Here is a 25,425-nt window from a genome sequence, read left to right as displayed (position 1 = left end):
TGTGTGACCAAATTTACACATTCCTCAGCTAGACAAGGCACACATCAATGACCAGTCCAGAGTTCAGGCAAAGTGACAGTCACATCTAACACATGAGCTAGGCTTCTCATCACTGTGTGGAAGTCTCCTGTAGCCAAGAAGAGGAGTTATCTCAGCAAAAACTTGATGTATACACTCTCAGATCAGCTTTGTCCTTGTCATGCTGCATTCTCCTGCTTTGAGTATGCCTCTTTAGGTTAGATGCTCTCTATGCCCAGGACTGCCAACTGACAGCTTGCCTGGAAACATTGGTGACTGTACTTTCCCCCAGTACCTTGGCACTTGCATAGCAAGCCTAAGTAATAACAACCTGTAGCTGGCACAGTTAGCAGGCCTAATGCTTTGATCGTAGGCTCAAGTCTACCGTCATATGGCTACTCCATGTCATCTGCTTGACAGGGAAAAACCTTTATCAAGAAACTCATAAATTCTCCCTTTCCCTAGATATCTCACCTTATATAGCTCCCTGCCTTCTGAAACCTGGGACGAAGCAATTTGCTGAAAGGCAAGCGTCTGGAGATGGGGGATTGTTTAGCGCTTGTGAGCACCTCGGGCATTCTGGAAAGGCTTTGCTACATGAAGTGTACGTTGCACAGATCTGAATATGTGCTAAACGAGTCCTGCATCTCTGCCTCGTAGTTCTGGGAATGTTAGGCAGGTAATTAAGAAATCACACGGCACAGGTGTGCCAGGTGAAGTTTGGTAGCTTGCTTTTGATCTAAATTGAGATGCTCTGGGGATTTAACTTCTTAAACAAAAAGGGCATAAATAAATAATCAAGATTTTTTTCTTTGGAGGTTGGAACATGCAGGCTATAAAATTTTGTCTTGGATGTACACAAGTAGGCAATGCTAGAAGATTGTTTAAGGCTAGGGCTTTGTTTTAAATGGGGGTGTTGTTTTCATTAACTTAGGTGTGATTAGTTTTTTTTACTGGGAATTTCCCCACTGATATAAACAGGAACAGCGTTTGGTTTTTGGGAACTAACTCAGGAGTAAGTTATGAAAGTGTCTTTAAAAATAGACCTCAAAAAACCAACAGCCCAAACCAAAACCTGCAGCATTAATTATAACCTGGGAGTCACTCAGAATATTCCTTTTTAATATTCATAATTAAAAATGAGATGGCTTTAAAAGTCTATAATGAGTCCTTCAGCATAACTCTACTTAGAGCATTACTTCATAGCTGGAAGCCAAGAAACAGGCTGACAATCAATTCTTAAATTATTCTAAGCCCAAACAATAGCCTCTTGCCACAAAGTTTCGGCATGGAGCCTATTTTGCTACAATGTGGGTGGGGTGAGATTGGAATAAACAAGAACACAACTGCCCTCTTTTGATTGTGCATCTTCACTTAAATTCAGTCTTGCACAGATAAGTTACGGTAAGTTTTCAATGCCTCTCTTTTCTTAAAGGATTCTCTGATAAACTTGAGACCAAATGTCATATAAAAAAAGGTCTTGTACTTCAGAGTTCAATAAGAAAAGAAAGTACCAGGAAATAAGACTATTGCTCTGAAGAGTTTAGCCTGGTTCTTTGGTCTTCTGAAGTAGGAAAGCTTTCATATACTTTCTCCAAACAAATTGGGTGGCTATCTCTGATGTATCAGAGTGCCCTTAAATTACTCCTTTTGATACCTTGGGGAAGAAAGATAGTACAAGTGATGTCATAGAGCTCCTTCCAGCCCTGCTGCGTGATGCCTGCTCCTTCAGAAAGTTCAATGCAGGGAAGGTCATATGCAGTGCAAGTCTGTGGAAAGGTGCTGATACAAAGCAGTAGTAAAAGCAGAACTAGCACTCTTGCAAAGCTACAAATATACTATAGACAATTTTCAAATGTTAATTTTATGCTTGCTATTAACAAGAAAAACAGACCAATTCACATTATGGGTTGAAGAGAGTCTTGATGGTTGGTGTAATTTATAGCCTGAAGTATAGCACTGTGGGAAAGCTGAGATTGCAGGTTACCTGTGTAGTAGTGCCTAAGTCTGATGGGAAGAGGAATGAGTGGAGCAGTTAGTCTGGAACTCTGAAATCCAGAGCTCAGTATAGAGAGTAATTTTGCAAAGCCTGGATTCTGGTTTGGGTCAGATAAAGAGAAAAACTGAACAGTTTTGGAGCAGACATCTGCTCCAAAGTCATCCTTCCTTTTTTTTTTTTTTTTTTTTTGGTAGGGTTTGGACTGCTGCTTAATGTATCCCTAACAGGAATAAAAGATGTTAAGTTCTTCACTGTGAGGTGTCCTGAGGGGAGAACTCATCCCCATACAATATTATCTTACAATTGATCAATTTATGCCATGCTGAAATGTCCTCTGCTGTCACTTGTTAGGTTTATCATAAGAACAACATTGTTCTGTCACTTTTACTCCAGAAGTCTGGAGCATTAACAGCTCTGTCTTCTATCACTCACTCATTTGATCATTTCCTCCTCTTTTCAGTCTTTTTCTAAAATCTGGGCACCAAAAATAAAATATTTTGTATTTAAAAACACTTAAAAACATTCCCATCACCTGGAAGTTAAAAAAGGACTTTCCCCCCCTAAATATTCTGTGGAGAACTCTTTTTTCCCTATCAACTGTAGTGTAGAGAAATTCTACCTCTCAATATCATCCTTTCCTTCAGTTAGCAAAGTACAGAATTTGCCTTTCTTCCCTTTTCACTCTCACTGATATTTCCCACATCCCTTTCCCCCTAGTTACTTGATGGTGTAATTTAAAACTAAAGGAACACTTGTTTTCACCTGTGTCTGGATTTCTCCTCAGCTGGTGTTCCTCCTGCCTGAACTGTTGAATTTCTCACAACAACAAAGATGGTCTGGTGTTTTGACTTTAGAGAGATCTGAAGTATTAATGATAATGCAGAAGTAATGGGGAAATCTGGACTCTGAGTAAACTCAGCCTGTACTTCACTGCTGTCACAGGGGTGTTGCAGGGGGTTGTTTATTTACCACATTGCTTCTGGTCTCACAAGGAAATAGGTAGACAGCAGTGAAGCTGTTCCCAGCTTTGAAGGCAACACTCTTGTCCTCCCAGAGCAGAAGGACTGCGTCCTTTTAAGCCGACTTCAAAAACCATTTCTTTTCCTATCTCAGTAACAAGAAGAGAATCTGGTGAAACCACTTAGACACCCTCAGTAAAAATAAGTTGGGCACACTGAATATAAATTTGACAAAGCTGAGTGTTACAAGAGTAGATTCATAGAATTGTTTTGATTGGAAAAGACCCTTAAAATCATCATGTCCAACCACTCATCTCACACTGCGAAGCCCACCACTAAACCATATCCCTCAGCTACACATCTGTTCAATACCTTCAGGGATGTCAACTCCACCACCTCCCTGGGCAGCCTGTGCCAGTGTCTAACAATTGTCTCAGTGATAAAGTTCTTCCTGATCTCCAATCTAAATCTCCTCTAGTGCAACTGAGGCCATTTCCTCTCGTCCTGTCAGTCATTACTTAGGAGAAGAAGCTGACCTCCACATTGTTACAGCCTTCTTTCAGGGAATTGCAGAGTGATTATATCTCCCCTCAGCTTTCTCTTCTCCAGACTAAATACTCGCAACTCCCTCAGCCACTCATTCTCCAGATCCTTCCCGGCTTCACTGCCTATCCCTGGACACACTCCAGCACCTCAATGTCCTTCTTGTAGTGAGAAGCCTAACACTGAACACAGCACTTGAAGTGTGGGCTCACCAGTGCTGAGTACAGGGACATAATCACTGCCCTGGTCCTGCTGGTCACACTATTTCTGATACAAGCCAGAATGTCATTGGCCTTCTTAGCCACCTGGGCACACTGCTGCCTCACGTTCATGTTTATACATTCTATATAGAATAATAAATACAATAGAATAATAGTATGTGATTATTAATATATAATATAGATAAATACATGATTATTTTATAATATATTTTAGTATTATCCCACATTCTTATATTTATCACATCTTTTTAGATTATATACATTTATATATATATATATATATATTTACATAGATGGTGTCGACCACTCCACGATGGCTTTTTCCATGGCTCAGGTTAGTGGGATGTGAGTTACTTTGGGACTGAAGCTGCACTCTGGCTAACTCTCATCAAGTTGTGTAAGTGTGGATCTAGTGATGAGATACAAAGCTCCTAGGTATACTGAAGCCTGCACATATGGACATGAAAGTTGACTCTCACCAGAAGACCAATAAGGCTCCTTATGGCCTCCTTGTGTTAAGGCTGGTTGAGTGTCTTCCTCTTCACAGAACAGGTTAAAGCAGCCAATCAAACATGCTCTAGTAATGTGTGTAGCAATTGGATTATCATAAAAATAGGCAAACGGAGAGTTTAGTCTTATAGCCCCTTTCAGGGAGGCATGCAGGGGAGGCAACAGGGCAGAGCCTGCCCTGTTGGTAGTACGCACAGGTTTCCAAATATCTGTTGATTAGGGCCGTGGATGACAGTCTCCCAGAAATGACAGAATTGAAGTCAATCACTGCTTTCACCATGTAGCCCAGAACATGGAGCCAAATATCATCTTCGGATCAGACTTGCACCAAAGATCCTTCACCTCGTCATGTCAATCTGTTGCTGCATTGTTAGTATATTAATTACCAAGGAAATTCTGTTTCTTGTCCTACTTAAACAGTGAGGTCTCAAGCCCTGCCAAACACAGTGAGGGCTCTTGATTTCAGTGGACTTGTGATATCTTACATTACCATTGCATCATTAATCCAAGGTTCTATTTCCCTAAATCAAAATACTTCTTCAGAGACTGCATAGGCTGGATTTGAGTTTAGGACTTATTTAAGTGTCATAGTTGGTGAGCATATGAAATTAAGAGGTTGACACTAGGATCTATGGCTTCTTAACATTTGCATGCATATATGCATGTTACTGACTTAGCAAGCATGTTTGTAAAAATATTTGTGCAGTATGAAACATTAAAGAAAACCATATAATTGTTTTAAAAAATGCAAATAATTGATCTTTTGATGTGTTCATGCGTAGCTGAGATTTTTCTTTTAAGTAGGTATTATCACTACTGTGCTCCTTTTGTTTATTACCTGGGAAAATTTGCCATTTGATAAAATAAAAAACAAATAAACAAAAATACCAAACAAAAACCCCCTAACAAATATCTTGCTGACTTCTAGCCAGATCTCCCCCAGCTAAAGGCCTTGTTTTCTTCTGTTTTGAAAATAAAATCTTAATCTAATTAGATCTTGGAGGGAAATAGTTGTGATATGTTTTCTGTAGGTAAAAGGACTTGCTTAATGTGCTTTGTTTAAGTTCCTGATTTTACAGTAACTAATAAAATTTATTAGAGGTATTATCCATTTATAGAGTTTGTTTGACAATGGCTTTTTAAAGAAGTATAAGCTTCTCTGGACACGGGTTAGTGAAACACAGTATTACAATATCACAGGCTTTGTCAATAGCTTTCTGAAACATGGGAACATTGATCTTAATCCAGATATGTGTGGCTATTGATTTTGGTTGCAGACCAAAGAATTGTGTCTTTTATTTATTTGTTTATACACTGTGATTTTTCTGCTCCATCAAAACAATTCTCTTGTCTGAGGTATGTGGACATGCTTGGAGTTGTATCAAAGAGTGCTCTTTTCCTGTGGACTCCTGCTTCTAGTGTCCAAAGCTCAGTAGGCTGTTGGCTCAGTACTATGAAAGATCTAACACAAGGCAGATGAAGAGTGTAGTGATAAAAGCTCATATTTGGAATTACAACCAGAAGGAGATTGAAAGCACGTGCAGGCTCCTAAGAGTCAAAAGAGAGTACACCTTGGTAGTCCAGATGGAAAAAGCCAAGGGCACAAATGGCAGAGGATGGAGCCAGGCTCTTCTCAGTGATGTCCAATGATAGGACAAGGGGCAGTGGGTATAAGCTGGAACATAAGAGGTTCCAAAGAAATATAAGGAAAAACTTCTTCACTGTGAAGGTGAGAGTGCACTGGAACAGGCTGCCCAGGTGGGTTGTGGAGTCTCCTTCTCTGAGGACATTTAAAACCCACCTGGACAAGTTCCTGTGTGACCTACTCTAGGTGGTCCTGCTCTGGCAGGGCGATTGGACTAGATGATCTTTCGAGGCCCCTTCCAACCTTTAAGATTCTGTGATACTGGGATTCTGGGATTATGGCCTGAGACTCATGTGAGGAGTCACAGTTTCTTGGCTGTTGGTGTATGGGATAGAAAGAAAGAGACCACAAGGCTCACCATGCTGATTTGGACTTTCAGATAGTGCTGAGATTTCCGGATTCCAGCTCTGATAACTTGGACTGACACAAGAGGGGCAATTGTCAGGAAAGGGATAGTTGGTGTGTGCCTTTTGATTTATTTCCCTGCCCATTTTTTCAGAGACTGAAGAGGGGAACATTGGTGATGCATGGCACTATAGCCTCTTTGGATATTGAACCAGATGCTGAAGGGACGGTGCTCTGCTAAACCTACTACATGAAGAGCTGCAGCTGTTCCTACATCCACTATTGTCTTTATGGTTTGTTTGCTGAAGTGAGTGTTGCATAGACCACAAATGTCATCATTCCCTTGAACCAGATAACTATTACAGATGCCCTCTAGACACATATATAAGTACTCTCAAACATTTTGAAGTATAAATAATTACATTAGGGTACTGTTTACTGGCTACCATTTGTGATTCTTATGTAACCTATAACAAAGTATTCGTCTAGATTGCCTACTGAAACAATAGAAAGCGACAGTGAAAACCATCATATCGTACAGGAGAACACTCCTACCTAGTATGGCAGGTCAGAAAAGCATTATGCAGCCCTTTCCATGGAGTAGGAACATGTCAAGGAGTTTTCTACAGCTGTTAGGTGGAGTGCTATATCTTCTAGAGAGCTATTAGAGATATATATATATATATATATATATATATATATATAAAATGTCAGCCGCTGGGCGTTTGTTAGATTAATGTCCTCTCCTTAACATGAATGCATAGAAAGTAGACCATGTGATTATGCAGGTATGGTAATTATCCTTCAAAGAGTTGGAAGGCTTTGACGTAACCTCTGTGTCCCAAATGTGCTGGTTCCAGCACTTGCTAGAGGGAAGAATAAAGACGTGAATCTGCAAGCCTTTCCCATGTGACAATCTGGTGTTGTGCCTTATAAAATCTGGAAAAATTGTAAATGACAGTAACCTTTATAAGAACTGAAATGACTTAGCAGGGTTTGGTTTTTGTTCCTGATAGAGAAATTCTCTGTTGTGCTGTTCTAACATGCAGAGACATGCATGAGCTATTGTAAGTACTCCAATTTATAAATGCTTTGCAACAGGCCACAACAAGCTAGCATCATCTTTTAAGTATTTTGAATTTTTTTTTACGTCTTTACAACATGTTATAATACATTTTATAATAAAGCAATTTCTCTGCTGCATATTATTATTCTCCATCAGTGTGTCTGCAGTGTAGTGACACTTGACTGGAAATGTAAAGCCTGAATTGGCCTCTCACCAGGTCACCAGTGTAGAAGAGCCTATATTCATGCATCTCCATTCCAGAGCTCTCAAAGACAATAGACTTCCAGCATCCAATAAATCTGCAATTCTTTTAGTTATTTTGGTTTTACCAGACATCCAGTCTGCTTTACTACCCCTTCAGGATTTTAACTTCTATCATTTTTGCATTATTTGAAGTTGAAGTAGATGTTCTTGCCAACAATGTAGTAATCTAAATCACTAAAGATGGTTAGAGACACAATTTTTTCTTTAAGTTCTCACGTCCACCATAGAAGATGAGTTCATGGGTGATTAGTTCATGCTGCTTCTTTTGGAGGAGAATTCTCATATGTATCAGGTTATAAAGGTCTTCAAATATTTTCCTATAAAGGAAGCTGGTAGGACCCTTGGGACATTTCTGGCCCTGACCAGCCTCCATCCACACCTGGCTGTGGTCCAGCACCCTGATTGTCAGACCGTGTCATAGCAATGCCATAGGAGTGTGGACCTGCAGCTCTTTCTCTGGCTCTGTCATCTTCTGCTGCTGGCTGGGCTTCTTGGATGACCGCTGGTCCTGGTCCATGGCTTGGTGTGTTGGGGCTGCCAGTGGACTCCATTACCAACACCTGGCAATGCCCACTGCATCAACCCTGATGGGACTGGCATCACTGAGGAGAGCTGGGACTGCACTAGGTCCTACTTAGCTCCACAGCCCCAAAAGTGCAAAAGCATCCAGATTTTACAGTATTTTCCTTATTTCTAGAAAGCATAGCAAGCACAGTGCTGAATTAAAGACAATATCATTAGACTTGTTTTCCAGGCTTTGTAGGAACATAAAGTTTCTTTCCTAAACACAGACAGATATATTTTCCCCAACCCTCCCTCCACAAGTCTGTACCTCCTTTGTGTACTTTTAGGTTTAGCTTGTATTACTAGTTGCTCTGAGGCTCATCAGATTTTGTTGTGTGATTCAAGTGGAGTTTTGCCAAGAAGAAATGCTAATTTTAGTTTCTAATCATCAATAAGAACAGGTGTGGCAGGACACCTCTGAATCAGTCGATCTGGGTTCTTATCCAATAAGGATATGCTTTTTAATATGCCGTCATACCAAACCCAGACAAGTTTTTTTTCCTCCTCTCTTCAGAAATCTTTCCCAGCTGCCAGCAGACAAAGTCCAATCCCTTTGTACAGCGGAGGTACTGTGAGCTAATGTTGCTGTCAAACATCATTGTATACATCCGAGGAGAAAAGCGTTAGGTTTTCAAGATCAATGAATATCATCTGCTTTCATGATGCATTGTTCTCACTAACAGGGATGTACGGGAAGCACCTGAGAGTCAATCTGGAAACTTCGTTGGCCAGGACACAACAATATCTCTTGGTTGTTGCTGAGTGGTCTGGCAGCTGTTGCTGCTAATCTGGTTATCAGGGCCTGCAGGTGTATCTGTATTTACACAACTGGCTTCTAAGGACCTACATTTATCAAGGAATGATTTATACTCTGCAGATTGCTTGGGTTTTTTTTTATTTTTTTTTTTTTTTTATTGAATGCTGAGGATAAGACAGGATAAGGGAAGCCTGGTCTTATTTTCATGTAGGTTCAAGGTTTATTAAATTCCCCTGCATCACTTTACCTTCCCAGATATTTCACTGTCTTTGCCAAGGTGAGTCCCCATGGAGAGCTGGCAGCAGCAAGGTTTAGGTATCAGGTACAGCTATATGATCCAGCAGAGCATAGTGCTGCACTGGGGCCATGTCATGTGTTACTGCTGGATGCTGAGAGAAGGTGTTGTTTGGATGCAGTAGCCTATGACTATAGATCTCCTGCCTTCATGACCTGATCTCCTCCTGGCATTGCACTGAGCTGGGAGCTGGTATGGGGATGGCTGCTGCCAGAATAGGCATGCCCATTGCAGTCCCATCAGGTTGCATCCAGATAGATGAATTTTCTGGCTTTCATTTCACACTTTTCTACCCTAGATCATAGGGAAGGCAAGGGTGAGACTGGCAGACAGTGCCCTGGGCAATGGTTTATTTGAAGCGTCTGCAGGGTGTACAAATGAATGCTCACCTTCTGTATCATAGTGGGTTAAGGAAAGAAGTTAACACATACCATTTCAAATGCCCATAAGTTTTCAGTAGGAAAGCGACACTCGAGGCTGCATTTTGGGTTTACCAGGTGTAATTCTGTCCCTGTCAGCCCTGTTAATAAGGAATTCTTTTTTCTCCTGCCTCTGAAGACATTCTGCTTCAGCCATAAGGTTAAAGGTGAGGTTCTGGCAAAACTTTTACGAACTTCATTATGTACCTGTCCACTCCACAAATCACTTGAGCTAATGACTGGATTTCCAGGAGAAATAGTACCTCTTGGAATGACAGAGCTGTTATGGGAGGTAGTTACATGTGGAAGACGAACTTATTGTTCAAAAATACTGTTGTTTGATTGTTGATATTTTTTTAAAAAGATTTTTATTTTTGTTCTTGATGATAACCTCAGTTGTCCTCTGATGCAACCAAAAGTTTCTTGGAAGCTAGTTGTCTCATATAAAGAAGATAATATTTTTATTCATCTTATTTGAAGTGATCTATTGACATTTTGCTGGGAGCTTATCTTCATAGCCATGATTTGCAGAGGAACAAGATTGAAATTTTAGTTCTCTAACTTTTCCGCTCTGAAAGTTCCTCTTTTTCTTTCCCTCTTTGAATCTTAACCCTTAAGGTTCTGTGATTTGAGCAATAGAACAAAACCTTTTATGTTATGTTGCTTGTGGTTTCTGTTAAGTTCCCAGGTCTGACCCACTGCGGATCTCTGAACAGCCTTGTAGCCAATTAGTGAGAAGGATAAACTTGCCCTTCCCATTCTCTTTGTCAGAAATGGAGCTGCCTGGAGATTGTTGCTCATGGAGCACAATCCTCTGTGTCACATGTGATTGCTGCTATGACATAGTCCTCTATTTACTACTTAGTCTTCCTCTTGATGATGGCCTTGCAGTGTGGAGATCAGTAATGAAAAAAGGCAGAGGATTGTTTAGTAAAGGCATTGTTCTCAGAATGTCCTGTCTTTTGAGGACTACATCAATTTCTGTGTTGAAACTGGTGAAGAATCAAGGATGTGGATTTTGCAAGGTAAATGGAACCTTGCTAGCTTTCATTTTACAGTGCTGTGAGGTACTGGTAGCGGTTCGATAACTCTTTTGGAGGCTGTTGCAGTGTGTGATAGTATAACAGCCCTTCAACATGATACATCGGCAGCGTTAATACACTGAGAGGTACTTCTGGTCAGGGAACAAGAGTGATTTGATGATGAGCTATTTGGGCTATGATTTTGCCTAAGTCATTCCTCCCTGAGCCATGGCTCTGTCACGGGACGATGATAGCAGGACAATGACTGTCACCTGACAGAAACTTACTGTGAGTCAGAGGAGTAGAAAACATGCTGGACTGTTTGCAGACAACCATAATTCTCCTTGAATCCCTGGGCCTAGGTAATAGCTAGAAAGAGGCACCTCTGAAGGTCTAGGAAGAGATGACCTGAAATACCTACTGAGAACTGAAGGAATTGCAGATCTTGGGAAGCAGTAGGTGCAGCATTTATTAGAATGAGGCTATGTTAACAGGAGCCTAAGTAGATAATGAGTTTTACAAACATTCACTGATTCCTGTCCATGTGTGCACAGCACATACTCTAAATTGTTGCAGAGCACTTTTTTGCACTGACTCATAACCCATGTTGGAAAGACAAATAGGGACAGATCATTGCATTCACTTACATATGTGGATAGACTGCTACTCCCTAGCACCATTGAAATACCTGTGAAAAAGGGATGAATCATGTACTGACAAATGTACACAACAGGGGAGAATAACACAGGTAATATTTTATTGTTGTGTTGAGCCCCGTTTCCGCAGCAGAGTTCCCTCTTTTAGCTGAAATGGGCCATTACTATATTACACTTCAAACTCTACAACACTTCAAGGGAAAATAAAGGGATGTTGTCATCATATTGTCCTTCACTAACAAAAGTTACCTCCACTGTTTAAATAACATCCTTGGTCTTTGGCTCCATGCATTATTTAATAATCTTAGAAACTTCTGTGACCTTTAAGCAATAGTAAACTGTTATTGCTTGACAAATAGGTCAATGTTTGTGTAATAGTTGTGTCTTTGGAAGTACAAAAATATTCATCAGAGTGCTTTGACCGACTTCCCCCACCCTTCATTTCTTTGGCAGTTTTCCCGCAGCATTGCCCTCTGTTAAACATTATTCCACTTCAAGGGTATTTGCAGGACTAGGAAGCAGGCACTATATTATGGTCCTTCAAAATATAGGGTAGAGGGGGTTGTATGTCTCAGAGACATACACTCACACATCCACACACATATATGCCACGAGTAGCTGTTACCGTTGCTAGAAAGCATGTGTTAAAAAAGGTCTATAAAATGGTTGGGTATCTCTTGTGCTAAACACCTTGGTGTAGATATGTTGGATTTATTTTTGCTTAACATGAATCCCACTTTAGTGGGGTGATAAACTGGTATTTGCTGTTTGAAGGGCGTACTTGAAAGCAAGGAACTGAGTTTGAACTTCTGATTTTATTGTTAGCAGTGTTGGTTGCAGGGCCAGTTAAGCAAACATGTGGGCTCCTGCATACTCCTTAGCAATACTTAAAGGGAAAGTTGTATTGACACATTTTCTATTACTTAAGTTTGAATTAGGATGATCATAAAAGTCAGAAGTGGTCTCAAATAGGAATATAAGAATGCAATAACTTTGTTCCATGGCATTTTATATGAAAGTGTCTGTAGTTTTACCATTGACTTCATAATGTTAAATACCTTGGTGATATCTATTGCACACTGAAAAGTGTGCCCCAGCATGGCTGTATACAAATAATGAAATACCAGTTTCAGTTTAAAACCCCAGATATTTTCCACTGCATTGCAATATAGACACACAAATGTATATGCAAACACATGAATATGTATTATCATTATATATATACTAATTGGAGGGATGCAAAACATGGAAAATAGCTCCAAGTGTTTTAACATTTTATTGTAAATATTCTGCCTGTTTTTGCCTCTTACAGTGCTCAGTTGTGTTTGTCAACATGCGGTTATTGCTCTCAAAAATTTTACCATACCACCTGCTACCAAAATTCAAATCACACTTCTTGCAGAGAAATCCTACATGAAGCATTTGCTATTTAAAAATGTCTTTGGTTGCAGCAGATATTGTGCTCCAAATTCTCTCTGCTTCTTGAGAAAATATTTTTAACAATAGTTTTTAAGAAAAAAAGTAGGAAATTTTTATTTCAGATGAAGTTCTGGACCAGTCCATAAGCCTTACATTGACCATGATTTTGAGTGTAATTGCCTAGCAGATGTCTCTAATTTAAAGAGCTGAAACCCATTTTGTGCCTGACTGGTGTGTTTTATAGCATATCTCAGGTCAAGGTCTGGTTTAACACAGAGGAAATCTTTCTAGCTTGGGGGTATTACTTATACACTTGGCATATTTGAACTAAAGCATCTTTATATGTTGGGTTATTTTTCAAAGGTGGAAACTCTCAACCCTTTTAACTTGAAGCACGGTAGAAGGAGCTGTTGGCATTTTGGTGCCATCTTTGAGCTAGATCTCAAGGATTCATTTCTGCCCTCTACTTGGCTTGCACCAGTATTAATGCTCTAAATAGGACATGCTCTGAAGAAATTCTGACTCAGTAGTTCTCCATTAATTAATTAGTAATCCTCAATCTGAGAATACTGCCAGGTTACAACAGATACTGATAACTCCTAAGTATTTATTGCATTCAATAAATAGAGACTTCAAAGAAGATACCTGATAGTGAGATGTAGGCTCTTTAATTATTTCCAGTGTTAAAGCTGTGAAAGGAAAACATAAGAGTTTTCTTTGGTTTTGGGTTTGGAAGTGTAAAAAATCAGGTTTGGCAGGGAAAACGGTTATTTGCAAATGGTTGGAAATATCCTCTTGAGCATGACTTTTTATGATACCCCACAGTCGCTTCCATTTAGAGGAAAATAAGATAAAAATAAATAATAAAGAGAACCTCTTACTAATTAGTGGTGTGCTTGTTGGAATAAAAATGAACCTTTATAACAGAGCATTTGGCATCTTCCTTTTCTCCTCTGTGCTGGCCCATCACGGTTTCATTTGCTATCTTTGTTCATTTTTTCCTACTTCCATTCCTCTGCAGTCTCCAGCATCTCTTCTCATTCTTTTTTTCCTAATCTTCATCCAAACCTTCACTCTCCTCACACATTCATGCAGTCTTCTGCCTGCTCCTGTTCACTCTTGCTGTGGATTGCTTTTTGTCCATGGCCACTTTGCTTAACTCCTAGCATAATATTTCTGGTGTAAAAATGGTAATGCTACATGGAATTTGGTCACACGCTCTCCTTTCAGCTCTCAGATATCCCAGAGGCTTGAATTTGTTACCTAGCTTTGCTTCCAGGACTTCTCTTTCTTAGTGCACCCTCTTGTCTCATGTTCCCTGACCACACAGGGTCTGGCTGGGCATTTTTTTCTCTGTTACAGTACTTTCTACCTATCTCTTTGAACTTTGTTATTGATGTCATCATTATCTGTTTAATTCCTACTAATTTCTACCTAATTTTGACTGTATACACAATGCTTAGACTCTATTCAACCCCATCATGTCGTTCTCATTTGCTGTCCACCATCTCTGACCTGATTCCCTCAGGACCACATTTTACTGTACCTCACTCTGAGATACAACATCCTTCTTTACTGTCATGAGTTGTGCCTGACTAGTTTTACTCCCTCCCTGACTTTTTTTCTCCCTTTTATCCTGTTTTTTTTTTCTTTTTTTGCATCCACAAATGCAAACTCTTCTTTCTTAAATCCACCAGAAATATCGTGTCAAATTTTTCCTAAACTCAGTCTTAAACTGTGCAACTTCTTCTATGCATCTTTCTTCTTCTTCCTGCCTCTTCTGAATTACTTCAGTTGTTGTCTATGTTTGCTTCAGGAGCTGTTCACAACCAGTTGCTGCCTACTTACTATCCCTCATCGCAATGAGTATACACTTTCAGTTGTTCTTAGACACCATTCTTTAGTGACCTTCTTCAAATTCACAAGCATAAAAGCAATTTACCAATGATAATTTAAATGTTTATCGCCTCCTAAAAAATATTAATTATTATTTTTGGCATCTCTACTTTTTAGGTCTCCTTTTCTGTGATGCTTGCAAAATACAAATTATGACACTGGTCTACAGAGACTTTCTGATTGACTTTTTCATTTTCTCTAAGTACTTTCATCCTTACTTCTATGGAAATGGTAAATTGTGTATAGAGGAAGGTAAAACAATCTTTTAGTTCAGTAGATACAGTTCTTACTGCAGTGGGATCCTATCTAATATATCTTTACATTATCATTATTTTTCTTAGTGAAACTGAACTTGATCAAATTCCTAGTGAAGCAAAGTAAATTTTTTCCAGCTCACAAAAGTCATAGGTTACCTAAAAGAACTGCAAAACAAGATTTCCCGTCTCTCTGCATCCTACAGTTATACAACCCCCAGAACTCCCGTGATATAAGTGGAATTATTATTATTTCATTATAAGATAAATTTCAAGAAGACTCAAATGGCATTCTAATGCAATTAATTAACTTTGAAACAGTATGAGGACAGCTAGTAGAGTATTTAAGGGGAAAGAATATGATGTCCTTCCATACAAGCAACTCAAATCACAGCATGTCCTGAAATCTGCAAACTAGTTCTGCTCTGATGACATGCAGTGATCTTGGTTTGTCAAAATGAGCTGTTGATACATCATGTTGAAGACTGGCCTTCAAGATTCCAGGAAAATGGATGCTAGGTGAAATATCAATTATAGCTTTTATAGGTAATGTCTTTCATGTGAACGCTATTGTTAAATCCACTATGATTCATACTAATGAATGAATATACCTTAAACAATTAGTATTTAGCATATAGTATTGCAGGGAACAGCTCAAAACCTACGGAAACTCTCTGAGTTGCTCAGTGGGGAAAAAGTAAGTTAGAAAGGCAAGTAGATGGATTAGACTATATACTCTGCACCTATATAATCTGTTGAAATTGATGGCTGAGGACACATAGAGCATCTCACAGATTAAGGTTTTGTCATCTTTATTTTGTCCCTTTACCATTACAGAAACTAAGTAACTACAAGACCATCCTTAAACACATGTGATAAGACTTAGCTCTGCATCCCATCCAAATCTTGCTAAATGTGCTATACATGTAGTCTCTGACAAGTGAAACCTAGGTTACAATAGGATCTCTTTGTGTTGAAGGTGAAATAGCATATCAGTCAGCTATATTTATTTCTTGCATGGCCTTATGGAAAGACGTTGTGCAGATATCTGTGATATTGTCTTTGGCAGTGGAGGAGACTATGCCAGTGTGTCTTGGTGTATGCTCTCTGTGCAGAGCCCAGAATTGTGGTGCTGGCTCCTTTTTGCCCTGCGCAAAAGGGCAGCCAGCACTGCAAATTAGTTACATACCTTTTGTGATTTTAACTATTGCAAATGAGAAGATGATGATCAAATGACTTCTTCTAGTATTGGGAAAAAAAAAAAAAAACAAAATAGGGATGTCAATTGCTTTTAAGCAACCAAAGAACTAGTTGTAAAATCATTGCAAAGCAATAAATGTTTCGTATCTGATGTTTATGCATCAAGGCAATGAAACACTGGCAGCAGAGAATGATATTTTTCTGACCTATCTGATGTAAGAAGATGATAGCAAAGACCAGTAATTAAAAAAAAAAAAGCTTTTTTCCCCCCTCTCATATCCATGTTACTGTAAGTTATGCTGTGAAGGAAAATCAATTGTTATTATGGCTACTGAGTGCTTTTTAATAGGATTCTAACACATGGCTTTTTGGTAAACATTGTTCTAAATTCAAACATCTTTGTAAATGCCTTACGTGGACTATCTTATAACTTAGATACGATTCAAGTTATGCTTGTAAAATCTCCACTTAAAATGAATCTCCATGTGACAGGTAATTGGCTGCAGGCCTGTTTTTTGTTATTGATTTAACTTAATGCCAATGTACACAGGTGTGTTGGCGGGTTGTTCAAGCTTCCAAGGCACCCACATTTGGCAGGACAATAAATTGTTGCATAATGAGATTATTTTTCCCCTTCAATCTTGAATCTTTTCAAAAGTTGTATTTTAAACCTTTGTAGGTATGTACGTGGGTGAGAGAAAAATACCTGACAGTGTTACCATAAGGCATGTTTCAATTTATTGTTTGAGGCGCTCAAGGAAACAGTAATATGTAGATAAGATATCTGCAAATATAGATATATTTGCCAGCTGAGGAGAAAAAGCAAAACCTTCATATAAATTAGGTTGCTTATTAATTTGATTTTTCCTACTGTAGGAAATTCTATATTGTTGTCAGATGAAATTGGTTATTTTAGAAAGAAATACAACACTGAAAATATCAGCTGTTCAGTGTGCTTTAAATGCAGACAGCAGATGTGATTTGCCCTTGCACACAGAACTATCTGCATTACAGACATCCAACTGAGGCCTCATTTGAATACTTTGAGCAAAATCCTGGCTCTGTTGAAGCTGATTGAAATTTTGCCATTAACTTCAGTTGGGCTTTGTTTTACTCCTCCAGTAGTGAAATATGTGGCGAGGTAGGTATCTCTGAGGAACACACAGACTAATGTGGAGAAAATGAAGAATGCCACAGCAAGTCGCAGATAATGCACATTCTCTGAAAAGCAATGACCTTGGAGGAAAAGAAGGGGAAGCATTGCTGTGGGAGTGCTTTGTACAGTTACATGGGAGGAGATTTCATGAAAGGATGTGGAAGACTTCTCCAAATACAGCAAGTAGCATGATTGAACGTGTAAAATCAAGAGGAGGAGAAAACACTTCTACTTTCACAAGCCCGAAGAGAATGAAAATTTAAGTGTTGCATCTGAACTTTGGAAGAGCCTGAGTTGGGGGAAAAAGCTGCTTATTTTGTCCCAGATGTACCTCTTGAATTTAGTTCAAAAGGAAGAAGGATTTGTTTAGCCTTCCAGATATGTCCATTAGTCTGTATTTCAGAGGAAAGCATGGTTAGCTGTCCGTTACAAGCAATAGAACAAGAGGAAATGGCTTCAAGTTGCACCAGGGGAGGTTCAGGCTGGATATGAGGAGGAAATTTTTTCTTGAAAGTGTTGTCAGGCATTGGAACAGCTGCCCAGGGAGGTGGTGGAGTCATCATCCCTGGAAGTGTTTAAGAGACGAGTGGATGTTGCACTTAGGGAAATGGTCTAGCAGTTGATAGGGCTGGGACAAAGGCTGGACTCGATGATCTTAAAGGTCTCTTCCAGCCAAAATGATTCTACGATTAACAAGGCGAAGACCACAGCTGAGAAAACCAACTCAGGACAGAAGTGAAATTCTTCATCTGAATGAATCAGAGCAACTGTGTTGCACTGGAATAGATAATCCTTCTCCTGGGCCAAGGGCTGTTTTGTTTTGTTTTTTTTTCATTCTGGCAGTTCATAAGAAAAAAATTCTGCCAGCAAGTTAATATAATGGCAAATTCCCAGTGATGGCTTTGGAAATACTGTGGTTTGTTAATGTTTTTTCACAGTAATTTCAAGGAGCCACCCTCCACAGCCTGTGCTAGTTTAATAGACGTGTGTTAGATACGGCTGTTAAACATATACTGGGATCTCTAATGTGTGCATTATTCTATTATATTGTATAACGCAACAGCTAACCCAGTAACTTCTTGACATGTGTTGCAATTACTCTAAAGGAACAGTTACAGGTTATCATGTCATGTTATGCTGTAAGATGCCTTAGGTTAAAAGTCATCAACACCGTGGACAAGAAGTTGTCTGGATCTGTAGTGTAAAGCACATGATACATGTTGACTAGAAGTGCTTATGAAATATTTATCAAAAGCTTGTTGCTCTGGATGCCCCCAGACACCATTTGAAAATAAAAGAACTGTTGATTTTTTTTTTCTTTTTAGATGCTTAAAGACTTTATTCCAAGGTATATGGTGACAGATTAAAACATAACAAACTAAAACCTGGTCAACATAGAGCTTTGTTTTCATTTAAAGGAGTAAACAAACTGCTCAGAAATAACATTTTTCTTTGCACATTTTTACATCTGAAAGATGCCAATCTGGTAAAAGAAATGCTGTGCATCTATATATGTAAAAGATGAGGATGGTGGAGGTTTAGATTCCTCCAGAGAACTGTAGAACAAAATCAAAGCTAGGTCACTGTTTTCAAATGATTTATTGGCTCTGGAAAACAAGGCTAGCAGAAGCAGTATCATACATGGAAAATGCTCCCAGATGCTGTGTTCACAGTGCAGAGGCAGGTACTGCCATGTGTGCTATTGCAGACAGTGGGAAGCCCCCTCCCTTCCCCTATGCTTTAAAAAAAATAACAAAACAAAGCTCATTTTCTTCAATGCACACAAGAGAATGTTTGGCATCTGCTACTGAGCAGCATTCTTGCCGTATTTCACTATCTATCAAATGGCACGCTCGTCCTCTGCCAAGAAAAATACTTGTTCCCAATACTAATCATGCTCCCTGACTACCCTCTAGTGTATATTCTTCCAGGACTGCTATCCATCCATGCAGCCTTTTGAAAAATATTAAAATGATTGTGATGAAATCTGTCACTTACTGTGCTGGCAAGAGCTGGGATAAGCTCCAGAGTCGATACACACAGTTCTTCAGGAGAAGGGAGTGCCTTATGTCTCTCTTTATCCACTGACCCTGTCTAAATGAAGATGCATCACTATGAGGGCTCCATGGGGAGCCATAAGCAGGACTCTGGTTTGGAGTGAATACTGTCAAGGTATAAGCTGTTGGAGAAATTAAACATAAAGGTATGAAAAATAGCAGTTGGTAGATAGATCCCAGAGTCTCTTGTGACTACAGACTTATAAAGAAAAAAGGAAAAGATCATTGTAAAATACTTGCTGATGCTTGAAAGCAGTAGCTGGGAACTCAGTGAGAAGGGTTTCCTTTTCTGTTTGTTCAGCGAGATTGACACACAGGCCTCAGCTCCTCAGAGAGAGGATGATGCAATTACAGGACGCATCCCTGGTCAGATCGTGTTGGTAGCTCCTAAGACTAAGACTGGAGCTTTTCTCGTCAGCCTCTGGAGTTCCTGGAAGTCCTAGCAATTTGTTCCTCCACTGGAGAAATTGCCTTGGATTTCCCAAGAAGAAAATTGCTTGCTTTCTAATTAACATACTGCCATCTCTACCTGGAAATGTTCTAATTTGGTCCTGCATAATCCAAGAACTGAATCCCTTTCAGGAACCTCTAAACTTTTTGACATTTGGGCCCCTTCCTATCAATAGGCTGTTTGTGACTGTAGCAATGGATGCCCAGAGACACCTCTGTAAACTGCTGATGCTGAGCAGTAACCAGAGAACAACCAGAAACATCGCCACATCTTGCTGTCATGTGCTTTTCAGGCCACAGATAAACACCATCATTATGGCAGATTCTTCAGATGTTTGTACAGACATGAGGAAGGGATTCATGTCATTTATCTTTCAACATTTACAAAGTTGATATCTATAGCTGTGCTAATAACTCTAGGCTCCTGTAATAGTCAAGAAAGAGAAAGAAGTGTTTTTAGGGTGCAATTTGCCTGACCCATGATAGACATTTACTTTAGGATGATGAGTCACACTCAAGGTTCCTATACACAGCTTGCCTAGGTTCTCATTGACTGCACCGACAGCCTGGAGTAACTGGCTTATACACACACTATGCACACATTTATGCATCTCTATTTAATTAGATGAGAATCCCCTACTGCCCATTACAGAGATGGCTTTGAACACAGATAACAGGCAATTTCTGTAGAAGTACAGGAGACTGACACCAGCAAGTGGAGCATCCTCTTTCCATGAGGTAGAAGAAGCATCGTTGTTCACAGGAGAGGCCTTGCACAGAAAATTATGAAGACCAGTTGCAGAGGCCTCATCTTTTTGTTTCCAATCTTTTTCCTTCTCCATGGAGTGGGAACAACAGGTCTCTTACAACCCATATCTGCTGCTTACAATATGAACAGGGCCTGACTCCCAACCTGTGCCCTTTTCCTTCTCCCTCCTCTTTCCATCCTCTCTAGGAGATGCAAATGTCAAAGTAGAGGCACTTGAGATAGGCAGCAGCAGTGTGTAAGATGGGAGAAGGAGCTAGCTAGGCCCAAAAATAATTTAGGGACACAACAGAGTGCCCTGACTCCCGGAGACCTGAAAGAAGTTGGTGACCCAGTTGGGAATGCACTGATATATTGGATGGAGATCCCACCCATGCCTGCTCCAGAGGTATGAAACGTCCATTTCCACCCTTCTCAGAGGCTACTGAAAACTCTTTCTTACAAACCAGGCACTCACTTTTTTCTCCTTCCAAAACCCACGTTCTACCTCTGAATCTGTTCTCCTCATCCTCCGAATCACCCTCAGATGCTTCGGTGGTATTTTATGGACTCCTTTCCCCAAAGCCCCTCTCCATTTCCTTCAAAGTGTTGTGTAGTGTGGTATGCAATTGCCTGCATTGGTTTTGGTTTTTATTTTCTCTATCCCATGCTTGTGTTTGATACATTTCAATGTATGATTTCCAAAGTATAAAACAGATTTTGAAAGTCTGGATGACCCTCTTTTAGGGGAATACTTTATACTTATGTGTACAGTTAGATATCCTAATGAATAAAGGATAGCCCTTGAAACAACTAAATGAAATTTCTGGTTCAAGTGAAACCAGAAATTTCCTTAGGAACCCAAAATGATGTCTAGAAAAAGGTTTCCAATAAATTACTACTATTATTATTAATTTAAAGTGCACCATGAAGGTTCATAATGTTTAATATAGTGGTATTAATGAAGTCATGAAGGTTTAAAGATATGAGTAGGGCAAGATATATATAGGAGAAAGAAATAGATTTTATTAGCCTGGTTGGGGCATTGAGAAAGCAGACAAGCTTTACGCATGAGGTCTTTAGGTAAATAGAGTGACCCCAAAACTAAGTTAATGGATAGTATAAACTCCATGGGGCTTGGAGTCAGAATCGGCATTTCTAAGAGATGGCTAGATGGATATTTGTCATAGGAGGTTTTTAATAGGGACGATAAATTGGCTTTGGTTCACTTCTAAGCTTTTAAAGCTGTGAGATGAATTAATTTTCCTGTAGCTTGAAAATATTTTGCATTTTGAAAATGTTCCTATCTGAACTGCAATAAAATCAGAAATTGAAATAGCTTTATGAGTCGGTAATGAATACATACAATGTTTTGGTTTGACAACCATGACATATTTCAGTGCAGATTTTGTTACTGATATTTTTGCTATGGCTATATTAACTTAAATTTAAAAAAACCCAAGCTGTTTTGAAGGTAAAAGAAAAAATGTTGTTAAAATATGAAAACAAAAAAAAAATCAAAATCAGAATTGTATTACCAAAAAAATCCATTAAATTATTTTTTTTTCCCCAACAAAAAAGTGAAACAAAGTAATTTATAACCCAGCACAGACAGGTGTACTGCACACATGACACATGGCCTTCAGCTACTCTGGCTCTTGTTTATAGTCAACTTCAGATTTTTACTTATGGGACAGTCACCGTGTCAGAGCTGCTGCAAATCTCTCCTCCTCTTCTGACAGTTTCACCTTACAGTGCCTTCTCCTGTGCAATTGCAAATCTTAGTTTCACCAGACTTTTTCTACTGCACAAGCAACTCCAATAAACTGGCCAGTTCTGGGCTCCCCATCTCAACAGAGAACTTTCCCCAGACAGAGAACTTCTGCAGAGTCCAGCACAGGGCCACCAAGATGATCAGGGGACTGGAGCATCTTCCTTATGAGGAAAGGCTGTGGGAACTGGAGCTGTTTAGTCTGGAGAAGAGGAGATTGAGGGGGAATCTCATTTGCACAGATTGCTCATCATGACTACTGTTGATAAAGAAATGCAGAAGTTGCTCTTGACATCATTTGATTCAGACTGCCCTGTCACAAGACCCTGAAGCACTATACACACACAAAATAAAACTAATTGATTAGAGATCTTTTGAGTGAATGGAGGCCTGATCCTGAATTCATCACATATTCCAAAAGAGTTTTCAAAAGACTTTAAAGAATTTCTATAAGATGCATAGCATATGCCTTGACTCTTCCTAGTCTCTTTTCCTCCCCTCACGCAGATCATTTTGCTGTGAGGTTTTCGATCTGCCAAAGGCAGCCACTGCTTAAACAGGTTTATTCTATGGGTGAGAAGATGTTGGGATGTCGTAGTCCCTCCTCACTTTTTATCTCAGAGACGCTGGCCATCAAGTCCTGATTCAGCCTGAGTGGGCTTTCAGGTAAATGCTGCCCAGAGGTTTGCTGGGACAAGAGTCTACCGAACACAGAAAAAAAAAAAGAAATAATGAAAATAATTTTTAGAGAGGTTTAAAATTTGAGCTGTGCTTTCTGATCCAAAATTTGAGCTGCACACTCTGATCCACATGTAGTTGAGCATGTTATTAAGACAAGGGTGAGTACAGTTGAAAAAAATGTTGCTAATAATCACACTAGTTATTTTCAAAATAATCTTAAAAGTCCTGAAATAGATGCATTTGACTTCCATAACAAAGAATGGTATACAAGCCATTTGTAATCAAATGCTGTCCCCATCATGTTCTCCTAGACCCTATCAGCAGCTTGATATGTATTTTCAGATGAGTCTGAAAATATTTTTTGAAGGAAACTGTTGTTCAACTTTGGCTGTTGATATACTCATAAAATATATATTTATACATGGTTTTAAACACACAAAGTGACCCTCACAGCCTGCAGTATCTTAGTGGAGCTCAGATGCAGTGTATGACATATTATATTTGTGGAAATGAGATCTATAATCTAATGTATTCTTGCATCAAAGAATAATGTCTCATAAATAAATCATTACAGCCTGTCACATCTATGGTTTCATACCATAGTGTATAAAATTATGTATTTTGAGATACGGAAGAAGGTGATTTTCTAATGTTTCAACAAAAAAAATGTATCCTGTGCTAATGCATGTGCTGTCTTGGAGGTGTTATTGCCTTACCACTGTTCGTTGTAGACTAATCCATAACATCAAATGAATGACAGCATTTCTGTTTTCAAAAACTGGTGCAATTTGTGTGAGGCTTTTCTCTTTCAGTAATTAAGAAATCAAATAAGCCTGAGTGAAACTATTTAAGAGGTTCTAGATATAATTAGAACACCTCATTCTCTCATAACTAATTCCTAATTAAAGTAATTTGTCTTTTTGCCCTTCTTTTCAAGGGTGAAGAGCAAGTGGTGATGAATGCTCAAAATCAGGAAAAGTGAAAATTGCAGTGTGTTGATTTGCAGTGATTGAGCATGTTCCAGTCTTTAAAAGCCATCTTTAACTGAAATGGTAAATGAATCTCCTGCCTCTGTTTACATTGCATGTGTGTTATCTGGAGCCTGACAAAAGGTAGAATTTGTCATATGAAATAGTTACTGCAATCCAAAAAGTCTGAATATGTAAAAACTATCTTTTTTTTTTTCTTTTTGGTAAGAATAGCACATTTCAAAGAGGGAAGGGAAGAAGAGATAGAGGGTGCAGAAGAGAGAGAAAAAGTCTGAAATTGTTCTATAGGGTGAAAATTGTCCTTTTAAAGTTTTATTTGCAGCTGTGCCCAGATGATGATGGATTTATCATATGAACCAGGGATTAGTAAACAATGTGTACCCTATAAAGGGCAAAACAAGTCCTTGCTCATCACTGCACTTAATTGCAGTGGTTATATCAAAGCCTTATAAAATTTAATCATCAACCACAAGTAAGACTTTGCTTTACATATGTGCTTGCTTCCCTGTTTTTCCACCTGTTTAAATGAAAGATTCTTGGAGTATCACAATATGTAAATATTGTTTATGATGCAAAAATATGCTCTTTCATCTCCTCGCTGCTTTGATGTCGTGATATATAAAGCTTTTAGTGCCACCACCTACCTGACACACAAAGGTCTTATCTGATTCATAAACATGTGTGCCCAGTGCAAACAGGCTGTATCCAATAGATGATTTTTCTTTTCCTTGTAATGTTTTTTTAACAGACAGAAAGAGAAAGAAAGTGCAAATGACAGAATCACTCAGGTGAAAAGAATATTTTAAGCATCAAGTAAAGATAAGCCTATTATAGCAGAATAAAAAGATGTAGGTCAAAACTGATCCTAAGAGGTTAGTTTTATATATAGCTATTTCTTAAAATGTCTTTTAAAACCTGAAACTTTTTTTAAAGAGTTTTGATCCAAGTGGGAAATAAGCAGCAGGATCAGATGACCTCCTAAGAAACACAAATATTCCTAATTAGCAAGAGAAGAAAGAAATGCGGGATGTAAGGTCAAAGCTGGAAACAGGACAGATGAAGTTAGGAAGGGAATAAGGTGCAGGCAGTATGTAAAATCTGTGGTTCATTGGTAACAATTTTAAAGGAAAGACTGCTGCTTAATATGTAGCACACAGTTTAATATATAGTATGTCCTATGAATAATAAAATATTGGATGGAGAAACAGTCTGACAGAACTTGAATTTTGCAGAGGCACTATGTCTAGATGAAAATGTGACACATAATTTGGGAGAGGGGTGTCTGCTTGCCAGCAAAGGTCCTCAGGGTTTTTAGGGCAAATTCAATTTCCAAGTCCTGGGGGATCCTGAAGGCTGTCCTTGCTATGTGCATGGAACAATCAGGACTCATGTCTCATGTACTGATGGCTATGTCAGGCTAGTGCAGCTCAGGCTAGCCACAGCTACCTGAGAGCAGAATTTATCCTTTTAATGTCAGATGAACTGCCACTGCTGCAAGAATTTCAAGCTGTAATGCTGCTGCTC

Source organism: Colius striatus, chromosome 5, assembly GCF_028858725.1.
Source record: "Colius striatus isolate bColStr4 chromosome 5, bColStr4.1.hap1, whole genome shotgun sequence".
In the NCBI taxonomy this organism is placed as follows: domain Eukaryota; kingdom Metazoa; phylum Chordata; class Aves; order Coliiformes; family Coliidae; genus Colius; species Colius striatus.
This window is presented reverse-complemented; position numbering follows the sequence as displayed.